Raw genomic sequence first — 19,364 nt, 5'->3', positions numbered from 1 at the left:
TACAATAATAGTAATTGACACTAATATTTCGAAGCACTGGTCGCATGGGCCACCCAGCCCTTAAATTAGGTGGCCAAAGTAAATTTTTTGGTGGCCCAAATGCAAATCTTTTTCGCCCCCCTTCCCTTTCATGCCTCTGGCTCTTAAATACAAACAAGCTGTTCAGTAAGCCCAGGTACATGCGACTGTACAAAGCTAACAGCAGGGCTATTTAACTATAGTTTTCAGGAGGACCCAATCTCAGAAGGCTGATCTGAGTGAAGTTTAGAAAGAATGAAGAATGCGGACATCATCGGCGTGGTCCGATGGCGTCATTTACGTGCATATCAAGTAGCCATGTGCAGGAGGCGCTGGTAAAGAGAGGGGCTGGTTTGTCTCCACCAGCAGCTACGGTAAGCTACTTTAGCTTGTTTTCAAAAAATTTGCTATTTGCAGAGTAGCATGCTGTAGTTGTGTAAAACTCTATGAGTAGCAGACGTTATTGTAACCTTGTGTAACTTATAGTCCCATCACTAATTCCGAATCTTGCAGAGATGGAGAGCGGAGGTATATGTAAGGAGATAACATGGGCACAGGCTAATTATTACTAACTGAAATGCTAGTTAACATTAGTAATTAAACTTAAGCAGCTAATGTAAGTCGAAACTGCCTGCGAGCTTCTCCCGACTATACAGTAATTTCTCTACTGTGCGACAGAAAGTTGCGTGGTTATGACACAATCATTAGCCTATTTTTACAAAAACGTCTGCTACAGAGCTATAACTTGAGATACAAGGTAATGGAGCCTTTCATACGTTGTTGTTTCTTTAGAAATAAACAATGGACAAATAGAGTCTTTAAAGCTTCACATGTAAATTTATTGAATGGGAGTCAAAGGAATGCTAACGGAAGGTGATGGCTTGTTAGCCTACAATCTCCCCATAGGAGGTACGCATTCCGGACGCTAGCTTACCCCCTTGGTCTAGTGTCCACAGCAGCGTCAGCCAGTTGTGCAACAGTAATCATCATCCGTGCGGAAACACAGCGGTATATAAATGTTAGTTACATCGTTTAAACGAATCGTTTCAGCCCTACCATAGAGCCAGCAAGGAAAGGCAGCTTTATTTGTATAGCACATTTCAGCAAGAGGGCAATTCAAAGTGCTTTACATAAAACATTAAAGAGCAGTTAAAAACAATTAAAAAACAAATTAAAATATTAAAGTGCAGGAAGAAATGATAAAAAAAAAAAAAAAAAGTGACTTGGTGTTTTCGTTACCCATTACAAGATTGCAGTAGTTCTACTTTTCACTACGATGTAGCCGTCGCTACAAAGCTTAGTTTGATCTCGGTAAACCTTGCTAAATCCGGGACAGTTTACAGTCTGTCTCTTGATAAGTTCACAGAAATATCTGACAAGTTCACAGACGTTTTTCTTATTGACCTAGTTCACAGACTAGGGACAACAAGGGCTTCACACACAGGTTCCATGTGCCACGAGAGATTTTTTTTTGGGATTGTCGGATCACAAATTCCCAAGTTAAGAACACACTATTACCCTGAATGGGTTTATCAAAGTGGTAGGCTTGTTAAAATAGGTGGTTAAAAGGTATGCTAGATCACTGTTGCATAGGGCTATCAGAACAAGCTCGCCATTCCTCTCCATTACAAGCTGTAGTTTTTATTACATTGAAAAAAATTGTTGGAGATTTGGACAAATTGGACAATTTTAGAACTTCCAAGTTAGCTAGTTCACATAGCTAAACTATGGAGTTATATTTGAGCGTGTGATGGTACATTTTGAGCACAGAAATATAGTTTTTTGCAAGTGTAAAAAATGTGGTTTGTAAAGAAATTAGTATTATGCAAATACAAACCCAGCCCGGCACATTCTCATTAGATGAGTCACCAGCTAATGCTGGCAGATAGTACCCAATTGAAAATCTTTTTTAAGCAATATTTTTTAGCTCATTTTCTTTATAGCTCTGAATCAGGACCTCTGAAGCATTCAAGCCTTAACAGCAACATGTGACACTGTAACATTAGCTCAGCATACAACGTGAAGCGCAATAGCTAAAAACAGACTCTTCAGATTATTTCTAAATATGACATATTGACATTAAATTGTCAGATGTGACTCACAGCAATTACTTTCTCTTTTTTTCAAGTAAGAGGTGAAGTTCTTTAAAGTTGACTTCCAAGTAAAATACCGGCACAGTTAGTGGCACAGCTCTGGCGCAACAGGGAATGCACTTTTTACTCACCCTTTTTTGGAGTATTTTCATCAACAGCCTTAGATTGCAACTCCTGCGTGTGGTCTGTTTTTGCCAGTCCTGATTTTGTGTTTTAACATTTTTGCTTGCCAACCCTGATCTCTGCCGATTGTATACTATGTGGCAACACATACACAACAGCAACAGATACCAGGCAAGCCAATATTCCATATTTGCATCGCCACTTCAGGGCTATTCACAGCATTTGAAAATGTATTCATCAGCCTTAGCACTGCCTGTTCACACATAACTCAAAGTGTGTAAATGTCAATCTGACTCTCTTTTTTCTACAGAGCTGGAGTACTGTGTAACAACCTGTCCTGTGGCTTGTATGAATTGGATCTGCAAGTTCTGCACATTTTCCTCAGCTAACCAATGCAGCAATTTAGATAGGTCTCACACCTTGCCTTGGTTCTACAATGACTGTCAGTTCAGACACATGTTGCTCCTACAAATCAAATCACAAATGTGTGAATCTCATCCAGCCAAAACATTGACTTCATTGTGAATAATGCAATTTTACCATGTCTTTTGGAGTTAAGTAGAATGTATCATAATACTGCCTTTGTTGTCCTTGTGTCTTTCCCAACATAGCAGAGGAAGTGCAGTTTGACTTTAAACTTATTAACTGAATAGGTTATGTACTTTCAGCTTGCATTTTGGAGGAGGCTGCAAAAGAGATTGTTGGTGTTTCTGTCCAACTAGAAGAGCATGACATTCTGCACAAGCCAATGCCTTTGCAACGTTGATAGGTCTTCTTTTGCAACAATCTCTTTTGCATTATCTGCACTGATTCCCATTTAGCAGCTGCAGAACCACCATTAGTCTGTGAATGATGTGGAAGATGATTATAATTAACATTGCCCTGTGCAACTGCTCTGCTCTATTTTATGGATTTCTATGCATTTCAATCAATGTTACACCTGTTGGAAGAATGCATCCTTATTTCAAGGCAATATGCGGATTACTTGATTTTCATTTGTTAGATAAACAAGGATCAATACAGATTTGTCTGTTTCAGTGTAGGGTCAACATTGAAATAGTTTGTAACCAGGGGCACCCAAATAGTTCAGTTGGTAGAGCAGGCACCCATATATAGAGGTTTACTCCTTGACGCAGCTGGTCCGGGTTGGACTCGGACCTTTGACCTTTCCTTTATGTCATCTCCCCCCCCCCTTCTCTCTCTCCCCTTTCACAGGGACGGACTGACAATCTGTGCGTTCCATAAAAGTCCAGAACGGCTGTCCAATCGACGGCCATCGGCACAAAAAAAAAAGTCTATTAAAGCGATATTAACAGCCAAAAGCAGGGGGCGCAAATACAATCACTTATATGCTACGTGTAAAAATAAAACTGAAAAAGAAGAGTCGGCCTACATCATTAGACGTGAGTTAATTTCACATCAGCTCGTAAGTGCCAGGAGCAGGAAACATAGGCTGCCTTCATCCCTATCTTAGCGAATTGCATAGTCAGCTCAACATGAGCATGTGCATCATGATTATGAAAATGATCGTGCCATTTAGTGCTGTCAAACTTAACATATTTAATAATTTCTGTTAGGTTAATTTGAAACATTAAATGCGTTAGAAATGAATCATGGGTTGACTGCGATTTCACTTGGTTGTATATGAGAGGTTGTAGTGAGCTCACTTTTGCTGATAGGATGAAGGCTATGGTATTAAATTAAACCGGAAAACATCAGGCATGCATTGGTACCACTCTAAACGTGCTAACAAACAGGGAAGGGGGCTAAATAATTCACCAAATGTAACCAAAAAATCCTAGCTTGCACTTTCTGTCCGTCTTCCATCAGAGTGCAGTTTTTCCTTGTCTTTCATATTGGTGTTTACTATTGTGGAACTGGCAAAGTTTGTGAAAGCTTCACAGACAGAATTGATAGGACCTAGTCATTTTCATCATTTCACAGCCTTAAAGGTCCCATGGCATGAAAATTTCACTTTGAGGTTTTTTAACATTAATATGCGTTCCCCCAGCCTGCCTATGGTCCCCAATTGGCTAGAAATGGTGATAGGTGTAAACCGAGCCCTGAGTATCCTGCTCTGCCTTTGAGAAAATTAAAGATCAGATGAGCCGTTCTGGAATCTTGCTTGTTATGAGGTCATAACAAGCAAGATTACCTCCCCTTTCTCTGCTTTGCCCGCCCAGAGAATTTGGCCAACCCATAAGAGAGAGACATCATGGCTTTCAAACGAGAAAAGTGGCAGTTGGTCAAGGCCACTCGCCCACCCTCCACCTTGCCCCCCCCTCTCTCCTCCAAAATAGCTAGAGACATAAAAATGGCACATCCTAAGGAAAGCTCATTGTGGGACTGGCTCTAGTGGCTGTAATTCTGCACCAAGGCTGAATTTCGGGAAAGAGACTTCAGAAACAGTATTAGGGGACCACTAAGGTCTATATAAAAGAGACTTCAGATACAGTATTAGGGGACCACTAAGGTCTATATAAAAGAGACTTCAGATACAGTATTAGGGGACCACTAAGGACTATATAAAAGAGACTTCAGATACAGTATTAGGGGACCACTAAGGTCTATATAAAAGAGACTTCAGATACAGTATTAGGGGACCACTAAGGTCTATATAAAAGAGACTTCAGATACAGTATATTGGGACCACTAAGGTCTATATAAAAGAGACTTCAGATACAGTATTAGGGGACCACTAAGGTCTATATAAAAGAGACTTCAGATACAGTATTAGGGGACCACTAAGGTCTATATAAAAGAGACTTCAGATACAGTATTAGGGGACCACTAAGGTCTATATAAAAGAGACTTCAGATACAGTATTAGGGGACCACTGGTCTATATAAAAGAGACTTCAGATACAGTATTAGGGGACCACTAAGGACTATATAAAAAGCATCCAAAGAGCAGCATGTCATAGGACCTTTAATATGAATCAAAAGTGTAATATGACATTGACAAAATATTAAATAGGTGATTCAATGCTAATTATTTAACACAAAGCAACACATCTATACATTTATATTTGAACAGTTATAGTATATAGTAACTAACACTCTCAGTGTAGTTTTGGTATAGGCCTACAGAATATCTAATCCCCATGATCAGGTACAGCAAGTAGCCTACTTTATCTATGAATGTGTTGTCAGTAATACTCTGTACTGTTTTATAATTACAAGTTTGTGTAATTTGGGGTTTCTGTAGCCAGTGACATTTCATTATTTGTATTTTATTTTAAATCCAGATGTAATGGCATTGTAAATTTTTTGGTTTTTATTTGAAGGCTGAGGCTTCATTAATAAACACAACCCCAATTCTCATCATTGGTTTTGAGATGTTACTTGCTGTGAATACCTTGTCTGATAGGCTACAGTATTGTGGTATAGTATCAGGACATCCTGGCTAGTGTCTGTCGCGCACGGCTACGGGCGAATGGCCGGATGATGGGCCTATTTGGGAGAAAGTCCAGGGCAGTTTTTTAGCCCCAGTCCGTCCCTGCCCTTTCATGTATTCAGCTGTCCTGTCAAAATAAAGGCCTAAAATGCCCCAAAAAATAATCTTAAAAATAATTTGTCACCTAACTGATTTTTGCCCCCCAAAACATTGATTTTCTTCTTAAAACTCAAACATGACAATGATTCTACAGTGTGCTGGTGATACTTCGTACGCACATTTTTACCTGATCACAGCTCCTAATCATGAGCACTGTTATGAATGTGAATGTACTCATTGCATTACTGATCTAGGACTTAGAGCAACCTGATGTTGAAATACTATCATCCCAGCTGTCATCTTAATTACACTTCAGTGTAATTTCTCTGCTTCAGCTGTCTAATGATATGTTTTCCTATTTTGTCAGCAATGGGTCTTTTTTTGTCACTTTCCCACCAGATGTAAAAAAAAAAAAAAAAAGTCTGTTCTTTTTTTATCTCTGTTACATTTCTCCCATTTTTAATCATTGAGTTCTCCAGGTTTTTCTTTAACTCAAAAGTATAATGTAATGAATACATTTTCAAAAAATAACTTTCCCAGACTGTGCATCACTATGATGAACTGTGCTAACACACCAGGCGTATCGCCACCAAATTGCCCTTGAGAATTAGGTGTTCTGTAATATATCCTAAAAAAAGAAAAGTCATGTAACAGGCTAAAACCCCTTGCCTCAAGAGTATCTACCCTAGGAATACTCCTGAGCCAGGAAAGCATCTGGTAGAGGAGTTAAATCCATCCAGCAGCCACTGTCAGTGCCGGTCCCAGGTGGGCCACGTGGAAGCCAATGAGAGACATCCACACCTTGAAAACACCTGGGTTCTTCCCGTCATTATTCACAAATTTACCCACAATCACAAAAATCTGCTTTTGCTAAAAATTAATTAAAAAACTGTTTGGTTATTAAAGTAGACAGAAAAGCCTGGATTACACTGGTCTGTCTTGTTTTCTCATCTGCTGAAAAGTTATTAGAACCAGCATGCTTAAAATATTTGCATTTGAATTGCAAAACATGTACATTTATTTTGCTTCTACTGAGGCTATGAGTTATAAAATCATATGCTGAGTCAACGCTTTTGTTTTTACTTTGTCATACTTTCACATTCACTTCCTAATTAAAATGTGTCTTTCTTGTTAAAGAGACCACCGTTACAAAACACAACCAGGAGACCTCTTCATTGCACCACATTGAATGTTGTCAGAATGTCTTGTCCACTGTGTCATCAGAGGATACAGTATTTTATTTACCTGTATTATTCAAATGTATGCATTTGAAATGCAGTCTCTGCTGCTTTGAATCTCTTTGAAAAATACTCAAAACAAACGATCCAGACAGATTTCATTTTTTTGTGTGTGGCATTTGTTTAAAATTTTATAAGCAATGGCCATAAATCTAAAAGCAGTGTAGCAGAGTGAATATATTTTTACACCTGAGCAGTCACTATAATGATATTTCTTTTTTCTTTGCTAGATAACAGGCAGGAACCACAAGTAACAATACACCATACCAGAGATCCAAAGTTGTCTCCAACGTTGTTAGAGAAGCCCACTATTTGAGAACAGTGCTGTCCAATACGTCATGATTTGATTTCTCTGAGTATGGCAAGTTTCAAAGAGAAATACTGAGACAGAGAAGAATGTTGGCAGCCTGGAGCAGAGAAATGTGAAACCTCCACCTTAATGGAGGAGGAAAGATCGACAGTTACTGTGTCACCACTTGTCAGAATAGAGGAGTCCAAGTTTACCATGGAGCTTGAGTTGTTCTGAAAGTAGTTTTACATGGTACCTTCTGCTAGCTGTCGGAGGAATGCTTGGGGAAAGCGGGAGTTCAATAAAGGATGTAGACTGTTGGCCACAGCAACTGATAAAGAGAGCAAACTGAGTTGCGGTGGTGTGGCAGACTAAAATTAATTATTTCTCAGCAGGAATTTATTTCCTATAGCTGCAGCGAATGGACCATGCTTAGATTAGAGTCTTTTGTTGACTCAAAACTGATATTTTGTCACAAGCATACAGGATCCAAACTTCTGTTAGGTATTTTTAGTGACCCAACTGTAACTACAATATCTGAAGAGGTTAACTAAGCTATCTCATTTCAGGCTTGGACACACACTGCAGTGGGGGGTGGGGGATGGGGGGTAAAGACAGGCCAATTGACTTTCTCCTGAAGTTGATTGAAAAGTTCACTTCCAACACCTGATTACTGAGAGCATAACGGGGCTATTATACATATTTTTAGATCATCAGCATGTGGTGGCAAGTCTCGTTTATATAAACACTTTAAGGCAACACTTTCTGTAGCTTTATTCAATCATCTACAGGTGGACTAGTAGCAACACAAGTATTCATCAAGGGAACGTATGCCTAAATGAATGAAGATAGCTGTGAGAGCCTGTTGATTACGCAACTTCAGGGTCAATCATTCTCATATCACAGGACCAATTTGCCCCTGTATTCTAAATAGGACAGAGAACAGAGATGCTTTGTCTGTTACAGTATGTTACACATTAAGCATCATACCTGTGTCACTCTGAGTCCAGGGGTTACATGGGTAATTAATGCTTAATACATCAATGTGTCTTGGACTGCCATGACAATCATCACTCATTTGTATGTGGACCCACATAATTATTACTCAGCTGTGCAGTTCCTGTCAGCTCTAAAGGAGTTTTATAGTGTTTTTCAGCTCATTTATTTTTTTTGGTCTACAACAACTAAGCTTGGTTTGGTTCACTCTCACTGCTCTAGTTTGCAATGAAAATGCTCTAAAAACCAACCGTAAGCCTCCTGCCCAGCACCATAGGGCATCTGTTGGATATAGTAATAATGATGAAACCTTTTTATTTGGAGGCGCTTTTCAAAACACCCAAGGCCACCTTCCATTAGATAAAAACATAACAGCAAGACAGGCAATGACAAAGGGAAGACACGACAATGTGAAAAATGTGACACTCGTTTAAAAAATAAAAAAAAAATAATAATAATTCAGTTGTGGAAAGGGAATCAATGCATTTCGTAAATTATAAGTTATAGGCTTATATGTACAGTATATGTTATAAGTTGTAGGCTTATATGTAAGCCAGTTTAAATAGGTGGGTTTTGAGGTGGGATTTGAATGATGTTAGGGTGTCAGTCTGACAGATGTAGCACATTAAGCAGTAGGAGACCAAAAGCTGAGCTAAAAGGAAGGTGTACGTTGGACTTAAAATCACCAGGTGGCTAGCAACATGACTCCAAATTAAATATTGATCCATATCTGCTGCATGTGTAAGTAGGAAACTCTTTGAAAACACCATATACACTTAAAATGTTGTAATATCTCCATGTTGTGTTTGCACCTTGTTTCTACTGCCCCCATATAGCCAAAATAAACCAGTGTTTCATATTTTATGTATTAATTGAGATGAACTTCTGGTATAACTTATGCTTCACAATGGTACATGCATAACTGGCTGATATCACTACAAACATTGACCTCTTTCATAAATTAAGTCAACTCTTGATTTTTTTGATTTTGATTTTCACTTGTAACTGTTGAAAAACCACACAGCAACAATCTGCTATACTATAGTATATTTTGATATTACTTGCACATTGCCCAATTTCTACTAGACTTCTATGACGTCAGCAAATGTGGTTGCTAGCAGATGTGTGTGCAATGCCTCAATAACATTTAAGAAACTATTTCACGTGACAATCTGTTTAGAATTCTACCATTCGTTACTAGGCTTCCTTTTTGCCTTATGTCCAGATATATGGCTTGACTGTGTACAAGCCCTACTGCATGTATACGTGCTGAATGATGGTGTTGTTTTTCTGCCACATCCCGAGAGAAAATGTTACTTTGCCATTTTGTTTTTTACTTCTGCAGGATAAAAGGTGTCCCGTAGGTGTAAAATAATGTTAGTGGAAAGACATTGTCCCGGTATTTTACGATATATTCATTCATTTTAGTGTTTTCTGTCCTTTTATGGGAAAAATACAGTTCTGTTGAGGTAATGGTGGCTTCTAAATAGACTGTTTTGGGCTTTTAATGGATCAAGGGTTTGAATTAAAAGATGTAACTGGCTGCTTACGGCATCATAATGTGGCGATGATAAAATGATGTGTGTTTTTTTTCATCTTGCTCTATCTGGCAGAAGGCGAGGTTGCCAAGGAAGGAAAGTGCATCTATTGAGAGGTTGGACTGAAGGTCATCATCATTGAATTGCCTGGAGATATAACAATTGTGCCCTCAAGTAATGTTAGGTTATCAAGTTTTATTATTCTGTTAAAAGCTTATATTCTTCAGGCAAAATCTGCATGCAACGTACGTATCTGTAGAATATGTTGTACATAGAACATACGCGTAGAACATACGCGTACAGCCAAAAACAAAATCCACTATTTTTATAGTCCAAATAGGTTTTCCACCTACGTATGTCGTGAAATGTTAAGATGCAAAAAGAAATCTACATGTCAACATTTCACAGACAAATATCTCTACAGAATATTTTTTTTCTTTTTTTTGAAAGCCAGATGGTGAAATAGGATATGCTATTGCATGTCTTTGTTTTCCACAAAATACCAAAGGAATAGGCCTCAGAATCCATAATAATTTCATTTCATGTACTTTAACCTCTCCAAATTGTTCCATGGCAACACGGTTTCCATGTAATCCTCAAGGGAAAAGATGGAGCATAAAAGAATGCATAAAAACAGGTTGGATACTCTACAATGTTAGACCAGGGGTTCTTGCCATAATGTTATTTTGGATGTATAGTAACTGAACGCATTAGCCCCTCATATCACCATGTGCATGTGGTGATTATGGTTCATCAGCAAATTGGTTGAGGAGAATTACAGAATTAATTGGAAAATGAATAACCTGTAGAGGGAAGTCTGTCGCTTGTCAGTGTCAAAGCCTTACATGTTAGACTCTTTTCGAGAATTGTGGGTAAACAAAAAGGAACCAGCCACATGTACCCAAAGAGTGATGCACGCCGACTTCTGTAAAACAAATAATTGTTTGCTGAAAAAAAGAAAAGATGAATGGTTTTATTTATAATAGCCTCCCACCACATTTGCCGCATGAAGCCTGTCCATGCACACAGTTTTCCACAAAAAGAAGTTATGTAACACAAAATCCACTTGATGAATAATAACAAATAAAACGATATGTGGGTCACCCAATGCAGAAAGGAAAGAAAAGGAAGAACACCAGTGTCCTCCATATTATGTATTCATACATTGAGAAGCTAGGGCATAAAGCAAACAGACACATGGGTAGTCCTAATGTTAGATAAGGATATTTGCATCATTATTCAAGCCTGGAGCAATAGTTTTGTGGATTTAGTTAATATAAAGATGAACTGAACTAAACTTTGTAAGCCCAGGGAATTTGACACAACAGCTCTGTTTATCCATACTGTACAAATGTTGACATTAAAGGTTCCACCTTGGCCTGCAGAAAAGCACAAAGATCCTAAAGCATCTGGGGTAAGAACACACATATTATCCCAGAGTCACTGAGTGTACGTCCAGAATGACAACATGTCCCTTTGGACACTTTCCAGAAGGAGCAGGCTGTCATTCACTTGCATGGACAATAGACAATAGATTTTTAAGGCCGATATAGATACAAATATTTGGCGATTTTAAACAAATCCAGAAACACGTAACAAAACAAACAGATTTCCCTAACATTAGTTATTTGTAGTTATTTATGAGGCCTCACTAAAATAATATGACAAAGCAGTTTAAAAATAGACTTGTTTGTTTTATTGTCACAACAGAACAGAGGAACATCGAAATATATTAAAGTTCTGATAAATAAAATGTATAAAAATACAAAATTAAGATATGAAACTTAAAGGGTTAAACGCGAGTGTTGCCAACAGGGACGTTGTAGAGCGCCTTCTGGGTGACAAACTATGCAACACCGACACTCATAACATGGTTGAAGGGTGTTTCGTCCGTTTTTATTTTTTAAATATTCATTTATCGGCCATTATAAATGCCGATACCGATAGTTTGGAAAATGCCTAATATCAGCCGATATATCGGTCAGGCTCTAATGGACCATTCAAATTCCTACAATTGGACAGATTTTAACTTTTATATTTAATATCAGCCACGTCTCATCTTTTACAAGACAACCTTGCAATGAAGAGTAAAATGACTAAGGATGAAGAGAAGTCTTGCAACCGTACTGTCACAGAAGAATGTTAGTATTGATTCTGCAAAACCCCACATTACGTTAAATGACAAGTATTTAGAATTCTCTACAATATCTGTTATACTGTCCTTGCAATGAGTTGCTTCTTCAAAGCTGGACAGTTAGCTAACAGAGTAAAGTTCTCCAAAAAACACAAGGCATAACTTTTCTTGCCGTTTGACGAAGAAACTTTCCTTTCCTTATTGTTTTATACTGTAAACCTGTAACAAAGAGTAGCCTATAGCAACAGAAAATGTTGAGTCATAACTAAAAGCCATGCTACATATCAATTTAGTGATTTGACATTAGAAAACTCCAATAAACCAAAGATATGACAAGTACAATTCCTTCTAACATTTTGTATTAATATATACAGTACTTATGGACGAATAGTGTCAACAATGTAGGAAGAAAAAATGCAGCAGGAGAAAACAGCACTGGCACTCTGCTCTGCAGCACAATCAATTGACTTCTGATGGAAATTTACAACTGAAAGTGAAACTTAAACTAAAGCTACTTCTGCTGGTTAGCCTACAGGGGGCACTGCTGCACACGCAATTATGTTAAAAAACCAAACTTACTTAAAGGGATACGCCACCGTTTGTTGAAATAGGGCTTATCACCGTCTCCCCTAGCTGTAGATAGGTGGGCCAACGCATTTTTTGTGCATGCATTGTTTTAGTCCGGTGCAACACCGGCAGCGCCGCCGCTAGTTAGCTTAGCGTAGTGAATGGAATCCCATGTTGCCAGTTAGCATGTTGTGAGTAAAAGTGAGCCAACAAAAGACAAAAAAACAACCTAATTACTTGCACTGAGACAAAAAAATTGTGGGCCCACCTTTCTACAGCCATGGTAGAGGGTGATAAGCCCTATTTCAACAAACGGTGGCGTATTCCTTTAATTTACTTCAGAGAGGTCAGAACATACAGTGAGGAAAATAAGTATTTGAACACCCTGCTATTTTGCAAGTTCTGCCACTTGGAAATCATGGAGGGGTCTGAAATTGCCATCGTAGGTGTATGTCCAGTGTGAGAGACATAATCTAAAAACAAAAAATCCAGAAATCACAATGTATGATTTTTAAACTATGTATTTGTATGATACAGCTGCAAATAAGTATTTGAACACCTGTCTATCAGCTAGAATTCTGACCCTCAAAGACCTGTTAGTCTGCCTGTAAAATGTCCACCTCCACTCCATTTATTATCCTAAATTAGATGCACCTGTTTGAGGTCGTTAGCTGCATAAAGACACCTGTCCACCCCATACAATCAGTAAGAATCCAACTACTAACATGGCCAAGACCAAAGAGCTGTCCAAAGACACTAGAGACAAAATTGTACACCTCCACAAGCCTGGAAAGGGCTACGGGGAAATTGCCAAGCAGCTTGGTGAAAAAAGGTCCACTGTTGGAGCAATCATTAGAAAATGGAAGAAGCTAAACATGACTGTCAATCTCCCTCGGACTGGGGCTCCATGCAAGATCTCACCTCGTGGGGTCTCAATGATCCTAAGAAAGGTGAGAAATCAGCCCAGCTTAAACCAGCACGTCAAGGCCCGTCTTAAGTTTGCCAATGACCATTTGGATGATCCAGAGGAGTCATGGGAGAAAGTCATGTGGTCAGATGAGACCAAAATTGAACTTTTTGGTCATAATTCCACTAACCGTGTTTGGAGGAAGAAGAATGATGAGTACCATCCCAAGAACACCATCCCTACTGTGAAGCATGGGGGTGGTAGCATCATGCTTTGGGGGGGGGTTTCTGCACATGGGACAGGGCGACTGCACTGTATTAAGGAGAGGATGACCGGGGCCATGTATTGCGAGATATTGGGTAACAACCTCCTTCCCTCAGTTAGAGCATTGAAGATGGGTCGAGGCTGGGTCTTCCAACATGACAATGACCCGAAGCACACAGCCAGGATAACCAAGGAGTGGCTCTGTAAGAAGCATATCAAGGTTCTGGCGTGGCCTAGCCAGTCTCCAGACCTAAACCCAATAGAGAATCTTTGGAGGGAGCTCAAACTCCGTGTTTCTCAGCGACAGCCGAGAAACCTGACTGATCTAGAGAAGATCTGTGTGGAGGAGTGGGCCAAAATCCCTCCTGCAGTGTGTGCAAACCTGGTGAAAAACTACAGGAAACGTTTGACCTCTGTAATTGCAAACAAAGGCTACTGTACCAAATATTAACATTGATTTTCTCAGGTGTTCAAATACTTATTTGCAGCTGTATCATACAAATAAATAGTTAAAAAATCATACATTGTGATTTCTGGATTTTTTTTTTTAGATTATGTCTCTCACAGTGGACATGCACCTACGATGACAATTTCAGACCCCTCCATGATTTCTAAGTGGGAGAACTTGCAAAATAGCAGGGTGTTCAAATACTTATTTTCCTCACTGTATGTGACTCCAGTTAGGGAAAGCCCGTGGCATAGATTATTCTTAAAAAACTATGGGTAAGGTATGGTTATACTGTAGATAGGCAACAAAAAGAACCGGTGAAGGTTGGAGGAGGATTGCGTTTGCAGTTAATCGCAAACATCATTTGCAAGTCTGTGACACAAATTCTGGTCTCCTGCATGAGTCTGATTCATGACACGCCAATCAACCATCCTGCTCCACGAACTTGCTTTTTGCCTTGCTACATGAAACACACACTATACTCTCTGCGCTGGCAATAACAGTTGGCTGTGGATGTAAATCAATAGCTGCAGAATCATCCAACATGAATGTAATTCGTACATACCATGTTTTCTAAAACTATTGATAGGAACGTGGGCAGTGTCTTAAGTGTAAAATCTGAATGTGCACCGCAATGTCAACAAAAGTATAACACAATGTCTATTAGGGCTGGGACGGTTACCGCAATATCGCAATACCGCGGTAACGTAACGCCTGACGTCTGAGCTCGTCACCGTCATCACCGCAAAAAAACATTGGCCTGCATGTGTGTGCACGTTGTGTCTAGTGACATGGGTTCATTGATTCATTGATTCCAATGACATGGATCCATTGATTCCAATGACATGGATTGTGTCTGATGACATTGTGTCTTACATGGATTCAAGGTTTTCTAAACAAAACTTATCAAAAGATGGAGCAAATCCAACCTTTCGCGAGTTGGGGAGCGCAATTTTCCACGACACATAACATTCCATTCGTGTTAGGCATGTATATGCGAGAGTAGCCTACCTGTGTAATGTCTTTGCCTTTCCTACCGTGTATAACGGTAGGAAAGGCAAAGACACTTCTCCGTTCTCAGCTGAGGTAGACACATTAACGTTACAGTGTTTACCATTGCACATTAGAATAGCAGCTAACAGAGTTTCCTTCTGTTTATAGCTTTATCCCGATAAAACGCCACGGTTGAATTTCAGCCTGCATGCACGTTTCGTAGCCTAAAACAGAGCGGCTTATATTGGTAGAGAGAGCAACAAGTTAGCGGAGTGCCGAGTCGCCCTCTCTGCTCTCTGGCTGCTCAGCTGCTTGACGGGCTGCACTCGGGCTGCAACGTGTTGTAAGGTTTAAGCCGATGTTTTTCTGGGGGTAACGCCATTCACTTTACCGGCAGTATTGACAATAGATAAAGCCTCCATGTCTTGAGAAGCTCTAGCTTGTTGTTTTATTGTTCACTTTTAACTCACTTTACATCAACTTTGCTATCTTTTTCCTCTTGCTTTTCCTCACAGCGGCACTCATACGCTACTCTCCGTTACCGCTCGCTCTCCTTGCGCAACCACCCGAGCACTGACGTCACTCACTTAAGGCACCCTGCCATTCTCGCTCTAACTTATGCTACTCTCGTAAGGGGGTTGCGGTATACTGCTCTACTGTGGGAATTTCTTGCTCTTCAACCGCGGTAAGAAAAAATCCATACCGTCCCAGCCCTAATGTCTATACGACATATGTGAAGCATACAATGTTGAATTGTTGATAAAAGCTATTGATTTCATCTATCAATCCACTTTCCAGTGCTTATCCAGGACTGCGGTGTGCTTTCTCCCTAGGTAGATCCTGTAGCCCTTCCTAAAGATCCTGGTCTATTCCTGGCCTTGATGGGATATAAAATATAACCCATCCAGTGCTATGGGCTTTTAACAGCCTCTCTTCCCATTTGGACACTCAGCATACCTCCCAGTGGAGGATGGATACCTGAGAACCATCTTAACTGGCTCCTTTAAAGCGAAAGTGTAGCACTGAGCCCCTTGCAGATCTTGTTTAAAGATTGCAAAAAATGATGTGTACAATTGTCCAACTAGTTCTTAGAATTTATGTTCATAAAGTACCAAAGGAAACTTGTTTATCTTTTATTTTTGTTCAGTTGAACACGCTTACAATGGTTTACAGTTTACAAAGTAGTTTGTCTGAGTCATTGTCTAAATAATTGAAATATGTGATCCCTCACTGCATTCAGTGTGTATGTGAATGAAGGAGATTCTATACATCATGTTGAAGTTTAGTGTATGTGTTGCAGCACTTGGAACGTTATTCTGGGCCAACATGGGGTAGAGAGGAAGGCATTCATGGCGAGACCTCCAGGAACATAAAAGTGTCAGTTTGTAATAGTGACTCAAATGCGCCACGTACATATGTTCAGATAACACACTGTAATGTAAGTCATCCTTTCTACCGCTAACTGATTGGTGATCACCTTTAGGGGCACTTGGGGCTCTCCACTGGGGTGGTTAAGTCTGCAATTCTCTCCGAGTCCCTAAGGCCTGCAACAATTTGCAGTCCACAACAGTTTGCAGCTTGTATATTATTTGGATGTCTGTCTTTCTGGTATGTGAACCTGTAACTGACAATATAATCTGACAGTGATGCAGTGGGAAGAAAAGCATAATATTGGTTTTTGAAGTTGTTCTTTTCCCACTTGTTCAGACCGCTTTCCAGTTACATAATGTGTCTTCAAACTTGGGCTGAATTAAGATACAGTCAAATATGCTTATGATTTACTCATGATGAGAATAAAGTATGCCAGCCGCAATTATTTGAGCTAACCGTGATCATTTTGCATAATCGTTTCCACAATCAACAGAATTTAAAGACAATGTTACCAATGTGGCAACAAATAGAAAGTGAATTAAGTGCATTTCTATCAGCTGGGTAAATAAGCTGTCTACCTGAGCACAATGTTCCCATGTCATGGCAAAAAACATTGAAAAGAGAGAGCTTGGCTGCTAGATTGTACTGCTGTCTGATCTGTTGTATTTGTTGCTTTCTGAAGCAAGATGATGGCAGAGAGGTGTCAATATTGGATCTCTTATTTTATAGCAGAGAGCCCTTAACCTAGCACTGTGTTTGGCAGCTCTGGGGAAAGGTATGCGGGCTTGGTCGCTTCCACCCATCTTTTTTAATTATGTTCACATAAAAAAAATTTGATGGAAACACGGTGTTGTAAGAGTTGAAAGATTTGCGTTTCCCCATCGCATAAGGCATGAAGTCTTGCACCACCTTTTTTTTTTTTATATTAAGACGGCCTACACAACTGTTTCAGAACATGCTATTTAAAATAAAGTAAAAATAATAAGCAGAGGGAGAGGTGAAACAGTGTTTCAGCAAACTTTTCGTAGATTAATTGACTCCCCTTTGCCAAAAATTAAAGTTAATAACATAGATGTAGGCCTAGTTTCAAAGCCAAACGGAACAGCACCTATGTGAGGGATAACATGAACAGAAAAATGCAATGAAATCATTAATCTTTATTATTTTTATGACAATTGATTTTCAAAACATTTTCATAATTGTAACGCCATACTTAGAACATACAATTTACTTGTCATTTGTCAGATCAAGTTTTGGATGTGGTTATGCTGTCCTGATCAAAAACTCCTGTCTATGTGCAGATTTCAGTAGGAACAGGGGAGCAAACAAGATGTCAGTGAAACATAATTATCACAATTGAGACAATTTTACTTGCAGTGTTAATGGAGCCTGAGTCTCCTTAGGCTTAGGACTGATGCACAGCTCTCTGCTCAGAGTGCGGTCAAGAGGTGTGTGGTGTAATGGCAGCAAAGTTGGAGGCAGTGAGGTGGAACACATGACTAGTGGCAGTTATACAGGCTAGTATCAGTCATGGCCAATCAAATTGCCTCTTTCCTTTCCTTTAAAAGCAGTTCTTAGGGCTCCAACAATTTAAGTCAATTTTGATGGAGAAAATGGTCTTGAGTAGATCTGCCAAAAAGGCGTCTTCAAAGATGAAAACGATGTCCGTGGTGGGAGGTGTAAAATCCCAGGAATGACTGCAAAGCGCATTCAATTAAATTTTGTTGGAAATTAATGAACACATTTGTTTACCAATGGTCCAAGGAGATTCTCAGAATCATTTATGAAATAGGGCTAACAGCCAATAAAGAACTTGTGGTGGTCTCCAAGGGCAGTTTTGACCAGTCCCACGTATTTATAGAGAATACAACCGCCTCCATAGTTCACACTTTAAGTGCTCATATTGTGCTTTTCGGTTTCTCCCCTTTCCTTTGTTGTGTTATATAGCTTTGTGCACGTTATAGATTTACAAAGTGAAAAGGCCCAAAGTCCACCCCAAAGGGAAAGAAAACACTGTTCACCAACTGCTCCAAACAGCTCTATTGTAGTCCAGCCTTTACTTCAGAGACAAACGTGCGTCACTTTGTAACACACGTTATAATGCTTGCCTAGCTGCTAGCGTGGTAAGCCCTCATACTCTGCAACTGACTAGCTAGCAGTACTTACTGCGCATGTGCGACTCCAAACAAAGATGGTACAGAAGTGTAATGCCTCACTCTGTAGCTAAAACAGAGAGCTCAACACATAGGGTGAAAAGAGGAGCTGCAGCAATGTGCAGTACAACAAACATATGGTGTTTTCTGAAAATTAAACCACATAAACCTATTCTGGTACAACCTCTAAATACAATTATGAACCTCAAAATGAGTACTTTAATACTTTCCAAACAAATAACAACTCTCAAACTGCAACCACATAAGTAATCCTACACACACACACACACACACACGCACACACACACACACACACGCACACACACACACACACACACACACACACACACACACAGCTTTATTATTGGTTTTCTACACCTTGAAATACCTTAGCAAAGGTTAAATACCACAACAGAAAGTTGAAGGCATGGCTTTAGAAAAGAGCGTTGGTTTTAATGGATATGGGTGAATCAAGTTACGACAGGGAGTAAACATTGTTTAACCTTAAATCACAATTTTTTTCAATTTCTTACAGCAGCTGCAAAAACGGATCTCGATTTGTCTTACAATAAGCAGTAAACAAAGACAGATACGCTGAATAAGAGACTGCATTGAAATAGTGAGGTCACTAGCGGAACAGATGCTAGCCTAGAGATGGCTAGGGTTGGGCATCGTTTGGATTTTAACAAAGCCAGACTAAAACTCTGCTTACTGTGCTCCGTGGCCGCAACACAGCA

The sequence above is a fragment of the Perca fluviatilis genome, chromosome 22 (assembly GCF_010015445.1).
Source record: "Perca fluviatilis chromosome 22, GENO_Pfluv_1.0, whole genome shotgun sequence".
Taxonomy (NCBI): Eukaryota; Metazoa; Chordata; class Actinopteri; order Perciformes; family Percidae; genus Perca; species Perca fluviatilis.
This window is presented reverse-complemented; position numbering follows the sequence as displayed.